We start from the raw sequence: 11867 nt of genomic DNA on the forward strand, positions 1-11867 counted from the left end.
AGCTTAAAAAGAATGTGTCAAACACAAATATTTTTTGTTTTGGTTGAACCTATTCTTTACTGTCTCCTTCACAGTCTCCTCCACATTAACACAGCTGTGTGATGTTTAAGGACGCTTTTTTTGCATTTGCATTTGCATTTGCAATGCCCTCGGCAGCCTTTCTTGCAGCCACAACTTCAGAGTTCAAGGATGGACTGGCTTGTCTGTGAAAGAGTTGACCATAATGGTCTCCAATCGCTTGGGTCCATCCAACCCTGGTCTGTTGGAGATGGCATATTTGGTGCCACCTCAAGTGCTTGTCCCCAACAGTGTCCTCCTTGGTACACTGCTCTTTTGAGGTGCTGCACCAGTGCGTCCTTATTTCATCTTCCTTTCTTTATGAACAACTCAAGATGAGCTTGATCAGTGTTGAGTTGGCTGCTGGTGTGATCGTAGAGAATTGTGAAGCTCCACACTGTTGCCATGTCATCTGGATTCCAGGTATCCCATGCCCCTGGTTGCAAATGCAGATACTGTGTCACAGCCAGTGAAGGTATCGAACACAGGATGGGCCTTTGACTTGTCAGGACCCAGAGACTTGGCAATCTCATGGGCAGGTATGTATCTAAAGTTCTTGCCAGTCCGAAATGCCACGCGCAACTCCTCATCGTCCAGCATCGTCCTTGCAATGGCTAGGACGCCCAACATCTGTGTCCACAGTGCGCAGGGTAATCTTTTTAAATCCTTTTTTGCAGCGTCCGCCACATGGAGTAGCATCAACCGCAAGTTGAACCAACTTTGAACCAGCACCAGTTCCGAACCAGTTCTTTTTTGGTGGAAAAGGGGTAATCGATATTATGTATGAAGTTCTTGCTGGAAAAGTCATTGAAAGTTTTAGCTACGCCTTGTTTCAGCATGTTGATGACCGCTGACCCATCTAGTATTTGGACCTCACTGTCTGGGGCACTGTTTCGTGAGGCACCAGGGCTCCAGACGTTGACTAAAACGGTCGCATTTGCAACCAAAAATATTAATTTGCGAGAGATATTTTTGCTGAGATCTCCACTGGCAACAATATAAATTTACATGTTATGATTAAAAATTCCGTGCCTTTTATACCTGCATGTTCTGTGATGAGTAGCCCATCAAATCTTTTGTTGTGTTGACGAAAATAAAATGTGACAACACGCAGAAAAGTTACAGTGGAAAAAGACCTCACTCAGTTCGAGCGCCAAAATATGCACAGGGACAGCGAGGATCAGCTTTCCGCGTCAGAAACGCATGTCAAAGGCTTTTTCAAAGCCCTCATCTCTATCAACAACGCTGACGGCTGTGCCAGCATGAGAAAGATAGAAAACAACGGAGACGTGTCAATGAATGAACATGCAAGTACTGTAAAAGTGCTTGAAGGCAGTGTCTATTTCGTGTACACAACGTGGATAAACTACAACAGGTAAATATGTCAGCTGTGTGGACGTGAAATAAGTAAGGTTTAATGCCCGACGAGTTGTCCTTGTCAGGTATTAATGGACGACGGCGAGGCGTGAACGCGCGTCGGACGGTTGCCTCCGCCGAAGTCCATTAATACCTGACAATGGACACCTCGAAGGGCATTAACCCGCTTATACCATGGTCACTTGCCAAATAACACATTTTTAAAACATTAGTTTATATTTTAATTAGTTTTACAATCGAATTCTAAAGTTTTTACAAACAATAACTTGGTTTCCCTGGTTACGCCTGACGGTTTATTTACTAGGTGTCCTCTATCACTTTTTAATGGACACCCTGCAGCCAATCAGAATCGAGTATTCACCCAGACCATGGTATAATTGTTAACAATTCTCGTTTTTAAGTGATACTGATTTGGATTCTTATTCTCAATCGTTTAATCTTTGCTGTTTTCTGTTATTGCCTGAACTTCACGTTATTTGTAGCGCATCTCCTCATTTTGTTTTAGTCTCCTACAACAGGTTTACACGAATCAAAGGTCAAAAAACACTTTAATTTTCTCATAATATTCATTGCACATCCCCACATTTTTCAATGATTCCCAAATGACTCATCAGATTAATCAGTCTCTCTTAAATCCCTCGTTTCCATGAGCTTACTCTGCTCTGATTGGCCAGATGGCTCAGTCTGTGGTGATTGGTCTACTGCGTACCGTGTGTGTCGGAAGCTATATGCCCATTGCCATACAGTAGCTGAATTATAGCTCTGTCCGGAGGCTTCCTAAAGCTCAGCGATTGTACACACTGTAAAGACCATAGAGATGACATCCATTTTACCATATAAGTCTGAGCGCAAGTCCGATGATGATACATTGGAGGAACGAGTTATTCAACCCGAACCTCCACTGCAAGGACAACTTGAGCAGGACGTTTCTCAGTTATGGAACATTATGAGATGTTGCAGCTGTAATTCCTCACCATCAAAATTAACAAGTGTATGTCCATCAACAAACCCATGTTTATATTTCTAATTTATTGCAGTGCATATGCAGGAACAGTATCAATAACGGTGCCCAGCACTAATGTGAATCTTGAATCCGGTAGAAAATATATACATCAATAATTATTCATACTTACAGGTTGTGATTCTGAAGAGCAAGCTGGTCCAAATAAACTTGGTACTGACCCATATTTCAAGAGCAAGCGTTTTGCAAATCCCGTGTCAAAATCAGTAAAGTGAAGTTTGAGGGCTGGTCAAGTTGTTCGTGGCCGGACAACATACAACATAGGTGGGAATTATGCAAATGTTTTTTTCTAGTGACATACTGTAGAACCGTAAAGCAGTAGGATTCGAAATACAAACAACTTGTTTAGTCGGTTCAGAGTCGATTCTTTTTTTTGGGGAGACAACTTTATTTATCGTGCACTTTCGACTTTACAACTTTGCAGAATGTTTACATTCACAAACAGCAACACACTGCATGAAGGGGAATATTTAAAAAACCATAATAGGGACACTTTAAAAAAAAATTCCCTTATAGGAGCCAATGGCCCCTTAATTGATTTTTTTTTTTTTTTTTGTCTGGAGCCCTAGGCACTGCTTACACTGTTTTCTAGGCAACTTAACAGATCAGCCTTGTTTCCAGAGCGTAGTCCACCATGAGAGAGTGATGGAAGGTAGGCCTGATTTTCGTGTTTAAAGAAGTTTTCTAGGTTCCCATCACGGGTCTGACAGGTGATGTAGAGTGTGGAAAAGTCATTTTTCAGTGAGTTTTGTCTTGGACTGTCCTCTTATTGGAGCTGTTTTAATAAGAGAGCTTGTTCCTTTTCAAAGGGGTGGTGATGGGTTTCGTGCCCTGCATCTCTGTAACAAAGAGTTTGTACTGCTCTTGGCCCATCCTCTCTGCAACCCGAACAGCATCCACAACAGCTTGGTCTGCTAATTCTCTTGAGTCCAGCTTCAGAAGGTTGTTGTTGTCTTCTGTGAAGGGGTTCCCATTTCCTCAATCACGTCAACCAATTTTTGGCCTATTCATGAGAGTGTACAAAGATTCATTTATGACAGTGAACATCAGTTCCACATCTCCTGGACTAAAACACAAATGTACCATTTTGATCTGATATAGGCTATTTATTAAAAGGTGTGGTTGTAGTTTCACTTCTAAAAACATTAGTTTAAACAGTTTATGCAAATGCAAAGTTTTAAAGGTTAGAATGACACATCATACATAAAGTGGCGTAGTTATGGACTTTAGCTGCAAATAATGACACTTGAAATTGAAACCATGACTGTAGCTGAAGATTCAGAACGCGTGTGTCAGTGTGACGTCACAGAGATTGAGCTTCATCTCGTCATAACGGAAATAACTGGTACAACATCTAAAAGCCCTGTCCTACACTATACATGTGACATTCAACAAAGAGTAACATGGTATTACCATGGGTTTTGGACTTGAGCCAGAATACCATGTAAAGATCATGGTGAAGTCCAGCATCATAATGCATATTTTATAAGACCAAAAACAAAGAGCCCTGGATGAAATCCAAATTTGCTTACAAACCAATGAAGGAAACAAATGTCTTCTAGTGTGTCAATGAAGCTGCCATGTGCGCTTAAACCACTTCCCTGATATCATTAAATGCCAGTCTACCAACCATATCCTCAAACCATGCAATATATATTTGATTGCCCACAATGCACATGCTTTAATTCAATGCTTTTATTAATTTGAGGAGTGTTTCAGAGAAAATATTAAGAGATTGAATTTCAGAACAACATTTGTGATAAGATCAGAAAGAGTGAGTGTAGTACAAAGTAAATGTGGAGCAGGATGACCAATTATGATCTCACGCGTCCGAAACACAAATATAGTTCATTGAGGTTGAACAGGGTGCATCGTTCCAGCAACGGTTAGCTGTAGGGTGGAATAATGAAATCAGTTACTCTTGATCATTATAGCGGTAATCAGTGGTGTTCAATTTAAGGCAATTGGTGAAATCCAAATGGGTCATTTAATGTTACCGTATGATATGAAATTATAGGATTGCAAATTAGTTTTAAAAAAGCGCACTCACAGGTCCAGTTGATCTCCAAACAGTTCTCAGGAACACCAGCATTGTTAGGTTCTCCAGAGCACCAGTTGGTATAGTCATACACAGTTCCATCACTCCAAAACCACTCTCCGTCCTAATAAGTGAAGAGAATGAATACAAAAAGTGCACTACTGTAGTCAGACTTAAGCCAATTAAGTTCAGCTTTGAAATCAAACCATCTTCATTAGAAACTTTGCCTTTGATTAAAGCAGAAATTTCACTTTAGACAAACAAATAGGTTTCTATAGGGCACACAATTTAACTTACTTGTTCACCATCATGAGCACCAACCCAAGTTCTTGTGGAAAACGGCAACAGACTCCGCAGGAAATCATTCTCTGCTTGATCATGCACAGATGCGAGATTCGCACCAAGAGTTTGACAGTTTCTCTGAAGAGACAGATTTGTCATTACAAAATCTAAACTTTTTAGCAGAAAGCATAAATGACTTTAAACAACATTTTAGTCACTTGCAAACAAAGAAACATTCCCACTTATATTAAGAGTATTTAATCTGTACTAATATTTAAATTAAAAATAAGCTTACAGAATCAAATATTTTTACATTGTACTACTAATTTATTTTTAAATGCAAGCAATTAATACAGCTGTAATTAGATCCAGGATAACTTTGTTGACCCGGTGTTAACCCACCCTTAAACCTAACCATACCATCAAACCTGTCCCTAACCTTACCCAAATCCCACCTCAATAGCAGCAAAAGTGTTTTATATTAACACATACATTGTACCAAACTATTTAGATGTAGTTAAAGACATCTAATAAAATAAAAAAAACTTTGTTGTATAATCAACCCGGTCACACTAAATGCGTCTCTATAGCCTACGACACATTGGGTTTATCGTGCAATATATACGCCAAAATGAGTTTACGTGCATAAGATACGCATGGGTAGGTTTAGTAGTGGTGTAGGGTACGTGCATACGCATGGGTAGGTTTAGTAGTGGTGTAGGGTACGTGCATACGCATGGGTAGGATTAGTCATATGGGGTGCGTGTGTATTACACGCAATAACGTGCGTATCAAATCATATGCACGTAAAATATCATTTTCGCGTATAAATTGCACGATAAACAATGCGTGCAATAGAAACGCATGTTCATGAAATCAGGCGGACACATTACCTCTGCTGTGGTCCATTGAACCGATTGAAAGAAGTACTTGTAGCACCGGAGACCAAAATCTTTCCATCCACGTGGACAGCTTCCTAAACCAAAAGTGTATCCAGTACCTAACATTTAGGATTTTGTAATATTCATAGCAAAAAAACGTTGCTAACAAATATGTGTCCTTTGACACTGAAAATCCTTCATTAACCCTCTGGGGTCTGAGAGGTTTTTGGGGTCCTTGAGATGTTCTGACATGCCCTGACATTTGTGCTTTTTTCAGTTGCTTATAAACATATTAATGGCAAAGGTGTAAATTCACTCTATTTAGCACAAACAGGGCTACCATAATATGTGAACAACTTGCATGTACATGTTTGTATTTTTGAGAGAATAATGTTTATGCATGGTTTTTTAAAAAACAAAAAACTAAAGTTTCTGAAATAAGGCCATAAAACACATTCTAAATATATGTAAATAAGACTTTTGACTAATGGATGTCATTGCCTACTGTTTTTTCTTCAAAATTATGTGAAAATTATCCTGCCTAATCATTCACATAACACAATACATTGATTTAAATCTTGTAAAACACTTTTTGTTTGGAAAGGCAATATGCGGATGGGCGTGATTCACACCTGCAGAGTGTGGGGCCCGCATAATGAGGCTGCATACGTAATGAGCCTTTCATTCAGGTGTGTGACTGAGCCACAAGAATGCAAGGACAATATATAACTGGTTTGCAAATTGTACAATATCCAAGGTAAACATTTCTAGTAATTGTGCAGTTAATTGTTCTCATACTGTCAGATTTGGAATATATTCTCTTCCCAAATGTGTCACTAATAAAGCATAATAAAATTATTTAAAGAGAAGGCTTATAATGACCTTTTAAGATTTTGTTTACATCTATCCTTATATATATATATATTTATATATATATATTTATTTATATTTATATTTATTTATATATTTATATATATATTTATATTTATATATATATATATATATATATATATATATATATATATATATATATATATTAAGGTTATACAATTACAACAACATTTAAAATTGTAACAGTATTTCCAGTGTAATCTTTCTTTGTATTCGCGATTCATATTAAAACAGTATTTTTGCCAGCTGTAGTAGCTCCACAACAGCGCGCATCTGTGCGTTCATTCATTCCGATTAGAACAAAGCAAACTGACCTATAGCGGGATCCGTTTGCTCCTCGAAATGATACTTCCAGAACTTCTGAGGTACATTTTTGCAGGATTATTATCAAGATAGTATTATTCCTCACAGCATCGTAAAGTACATACGTCTGAAAGTGAACTCGCGGTGTGTGTTATCCAGCTGATGTGGGCGTTTCACAGGTTTGTATGGATCGGCTTACATTTGCGTTTGAATAGCGCGCGCTCTCCGTGGGCGGAGCACATTATAACGTAATTAGCTGAGATGAGAACGACTGACATCTCTCTCTTTGCATACATATTACATAAACTGTGAATATTTGTTTTTTATAAAAATTACTTCATTTTAAAGTAGAGAATTCAAGCTTCATGTCTGTATGCCTGTATGCCTGTTTGACTGAGTATTCGCTGAGTTATTGTTCATTTTCGGACGCGTTTCAGAATGGACTAAACTGAAAGAGAGGAGGCAGAACTCGCTTTGTTTTTATTTTTCTTTATTTGGCAAAAAGCACAACACTTTGTTTTTATTGTGAGCATACACAAAAATAATACACATTTAACAGAATCTATTGATGTATGAAACTACAATGAAAAATCAAAGTCAACAGAGTATTCATGAGTTTCTTTTACACTGCTAAAAAAAAAGCGAGCTGGTATCGCCGGCGATACCGCCGACCTCAGGGGGTTAATCATACTAATATCAGTAAATTGAATCTTATTCGTTCCCAAAACGGATTTAAACTAGCAAGGGTTTTTACAATTAAATGTTTTGTTACCATCTGCATTCCCCATGGAGATCACAAAAAGCAGCAGAAGACTTCTCAGCATTGCCATGATGAACCAGAAATTAACCTAAAAATGAATAAGCAGGTAAAGTGATGTCTGCACTCAAAGCTGCACACTGTGGAATCTCAGTGTATTTTAAAGACAAAGCAAATGTTATTCAATAGGTTTCTGTTTCAAAAACTCACCTAGCTTTTCAGACTGTTGTCTTCAGAATCTCAGAGAAAGTGTTTGTTAAGTTCCAGAAAGAGCCCTGTTTTTATTGCCTACTTTACTAATTGGGCCTCGTTTATCAATCTAACGTAGATCCGAGCGCAGAAATCATCTTAGACAGGGTTCAGGTGTGATTCATGAAACATTCCAATACAGCCAATCCCATCGTACGAATGATCGGACGTTGATAAATGTGGCGGCAGAAAACAATCGTCATTTGAATATCATGGCCCTAAAAATTCACGGTTTAAAAACCGTAACTTCCTCATTATCTTCACCTGGGATGTCCCCATGACAACCCATGATGTCCATCAGCTGTTCTTAAAGGGGTGGTTGATTATGATTTCAATTTTTTAACTTTAGTTAGTGTGTAATGTTGCTGTTTGAGCATAAACAACATTTGTTGCAAGTTACAATGCTCAAAGTTCAAAGCAAAGGGAGATATTTTCTTTTAAAGAAATTGCTTTTTAAGGATTCCTCCAGGGTTAGTGACATCACAAACCCTAAAATGTACATGCGATTTATAGATTATCATGACAGAATATGCTAATGACTAGAAGATAACTACACATAAGCTACATAAATTCATCAACTAACCATTCAGAAATGTCCTGTTGCATTCTACATGTTGTTACTTCTTCTTGAGACTCTCCATCATTGTCTGACACCGGTTTGAACATAAAAGGCTAAAAGTTTTTGAAATTTTCAGTGCATGTCTGTGGCCCCGATCACACCTGACGCGTTTGCAGTGAGAGGCGCCTTTTTTCAATTGGTTTCCTATGGCAGCCTTTTATGTTTTCGAACCTGCAAAGCACGCTAGGTGTGATCAGGGCCTGTGTGAGGTAAAAGGACACTTTGAAGCTCCGCCCCCTTTGCCAGGAGCAGCAGCTCATTTGCATTTAAAGGGACAGACATATTTTACATCTTGTGAAAAGGGCATTATACCACCCCTTTAAGACAGAAATGTCTTATTGCTGTTAACACAACTGTTGCAAATAAATATACATTTTATTTTTATATATAAAAAAGTTTTTCAAATGTGCATTATATATATATATGTGTGTGTGTGTGTGTGTGAGTGAGTGAATGCCTATTTCTATCTGCTCTCAACTTTAAAACTTGCAACAACATGAAGAAGATATGTGACATATGTGGCACATGTACATGATGGAGTTAAGTGCTCATGTTATTAACCCACGCTTTAACTTTCAGCGTTGTGACAAAGAGATACTGTGACGCTTGGTTTTTTTTTGGGTTCCCTTTCGAGAGCGGTAACTTCTACATTGCGTCAGCTGATGCTGCGGGAACTGCTCTTTTCTCCACTTTTGTTGAAATCTTATAGGCTAACGGCTATTAATAGGCTATTAATCATATTCCTAGGTATGTCCAGTCGGGCCGCCGCCAGGCTGCTTCGAGGAGGAGGACTCCGTTCTTCCACGACTTCCATGAGCACGTGGTTAAGTTGTGGCCTGCACCCCAATCGGCGCGTGTCCACGCTTCCTCCCAGGCCATCTTCTCCCACGTGGACGAGGCGGAAGCCCACGGCTCTGTGCGCATGCCCCCCTTCGAGGAGCCCGTCGCCGTGCATCTGTGCCCGTCCTTTCATCTCTGGGCGCGGATCTCAGCTTGCAGTCCAAGCCGTGCAAGTTCAGGGCTCATCTGGCTGAAAAAAAGAAAGGCTCCAATCACTCCCTCCGGCCTCTTTGGTGATGCCGTGGAGTCTCTGTTTCTCTGAGGTGCAGAAGCGTGAGGACTATGAGTCACGAATGTTGCCCAGTCGTTCGTTCCAACCCAGCCCGGTCGTTCTCCGGATCATCCAAATGGAGGGGAGAGTTCTTTGGAGGCCCTGCCCCCAAAGCTGTGTTCTGCATCAAGTCACCTATGTTCCTACAGGCGACATTTGCAATGTTTGTGTGAATGGATATGTGACATATCCGGGTATGTTTAAGGGTAAGTAAGCGAATAACCTCAACTTTTGGTTTCAAAATGGAGGTTTGGAATTACAGTGTTTGTGTGATAGAGATCATTAAATATACCATTAATATAAATCATATATAGCTGAATAGGAGTTTACAGACACCCATTAGGCATAATTGTCAGATATTAATTCATTAGTAAATGGTCAGTTATGCGTTTAACCTTCAGCAAAAAACTCATTTGTATTTCTAATAAAATGTTTATTTAAAAAATATATTATTAATACAGGGGTCCAAGCTGCGCCGAAGGTCTTGGATTTTGCAGGCTATATGAACCAACCATAATCTACTTGTTTTTGTGTAAGCCTACACCAGAAAGTAGTTATGTCCATTTCAACAAATAGTCCAGGTAATATGTGCAAAATTTGAGGTGAAATGTTCACTTTTTCATAAAAGCATTAAACTTGGTACACTTGTACAGTTTGGTGCCCTGAACATTTTCAGAAATGGAGCCATCGCAAAAACGCCTCGTTGCGGCTCTCCGTTGCGGAGATCATATCTGCTGAACCAAACATGATAACATGTAAAATGTGATGTCTATGTGATGTCTATCCCTATGTTCTGATGGTCAAGGATTACAACAAAACCATATACAACATCATAAACTATTCAGGAGAATAGTTAATGGTTAATTCAGTGATGCGAGAAGCCTATGGCAGTATTTGAGAACCTAGGCTAGACTTTAAAATATCATGTTTGTTGCATGCATGTTGTGTAGAGTTTAAAATCTTAATACATTTGTTCATTAACCCTGACAATACAGTGACTGTAAAGAGTAGAATATTCAATATGACCTAGCAACATAGCTTAAAAAGAATGTGTCAAACACAAATATTTTTTGTTTTGGTTGAACCTATTCTTTACTGTCTCCTTCACAGTCTCCTCCACATTAACACAGCTGTGTGATGTTTAAGGACGCTTTTTTTTTTTTTTTTGCATTTGCATTTGCAATGCCCTCGGCAGCCTTTCTTGCAGCCACAACTTCAGAGTTCAAGGATGGACTGGCTTGTCTGTGAAAGAGTTGACCATAATGGTCTCCAATCGCTTGGGTCCATCTAACCCTGGTCTGTTGGAGATGGCATATTTGGTGCCACCTCAAGTGCTTGTCCCCAACAGTGTCCTCCTTGGTACACTGCTCTTTTGAGGTGCTGCACCAGTGCGTCCTTAGTTCCTCTTCCTTTCTTTATGAACAACTCAAGATGAGCTTGATCAATGTTGAGTTGGCTGCTGGTGTGATCGTAGAGGAGAATTGTGAAGCTCCACACTGTTGCCATGTCATCTGGATTCCAGGTATCCCATGCTGTTTTCCTGCCCCTGGTTGCAAATGCAGATACTGTGTCACAGCCAGTGAAGGTATCAAACACAGGATGGGCCTTTGACTTGTCAGGACCCAGAGACTTGGCAATCTCATGGGCAGGTATGTATGTATCACTCGCAAATTAATATTTTTGGTTGCAAATGCGACCCATCTAGTATTTGGACCTCACTGTCTGGGGCACTGTTTCGTGAGGCACCAGGGCTCCAGACGTCGACTAAAACGGTCGCATTTGCAACCAAAAATATTAATTTGCGAGTGATATTTTTGCTGAGATCTCCACTGGCAACAATATAAATTTACATGTTATGATTAAAAATTCCGTGCCTTTTATACCTGCATGTTCTGTGATGAGTAGCCCATCAAATCTTTTGTTGTGTTGACGAAAATAAAATGTGACAACACGCAGAAAAGTTACAGTGGAAAAAGACCTCACTCAGTTCGAGTGCCAAAATATGCACAGGGACAGTGAGGATCAGCTTTCCACGTCAGAAACGCATGTCAAAGGCTTTTTCAAAGCCCTCATCTCTATCAACAACGCTGACGGCTGTGCCAGCATGAGAAAGATAGAAAACAACGGAGACGTGTCAATGAATGAACATGCAAGTACTGTAAAAGTGCTTGAAGGCAGTGTCTATTTCGTGTACACAACGTGGATAAACTACAACAGGTAAATATGTCAGCTGTGTGGACGTGAAATAAGTAAGGTTTAATGCCCGACGAGTTGTCCTTGT

General features: G+C 39.5%; 1 long non-coding RNA gene across 1 annotated transcript; it reads right to left on the reverse strand.

The window, feature by feature from the left end:
- Positions 1–4132: 4132 nt before the first annotated feature.
- Positions 4133–4842, reverse strand: LOC307148910. Its single transcript, XR_013819494.1, has 3 exons — positions 4791–4842; positions 4506–4617; positions 4133–4345 (listed from the first exon to the last, which is right to left on the reverse strand). It is a non-coding gene; the product is annotated as an uncharacterized lncRNA (long non-coding RNA).
- Between the last annotated feature and the right edge of the window lie 7025 nt (positions 4843–11867).

This window comes from Squalius cephalus, assembly GCF_949319135.1.
Source record: "Squalius cephalus genome assembly, chromosome: 21".
Taxonomy (NCBI): Eukaryota; Metazoa; Chordata; class Actinopteri; order Cypriniformes; family Leuciscidae; genus Squalius; species Squalius cephalus.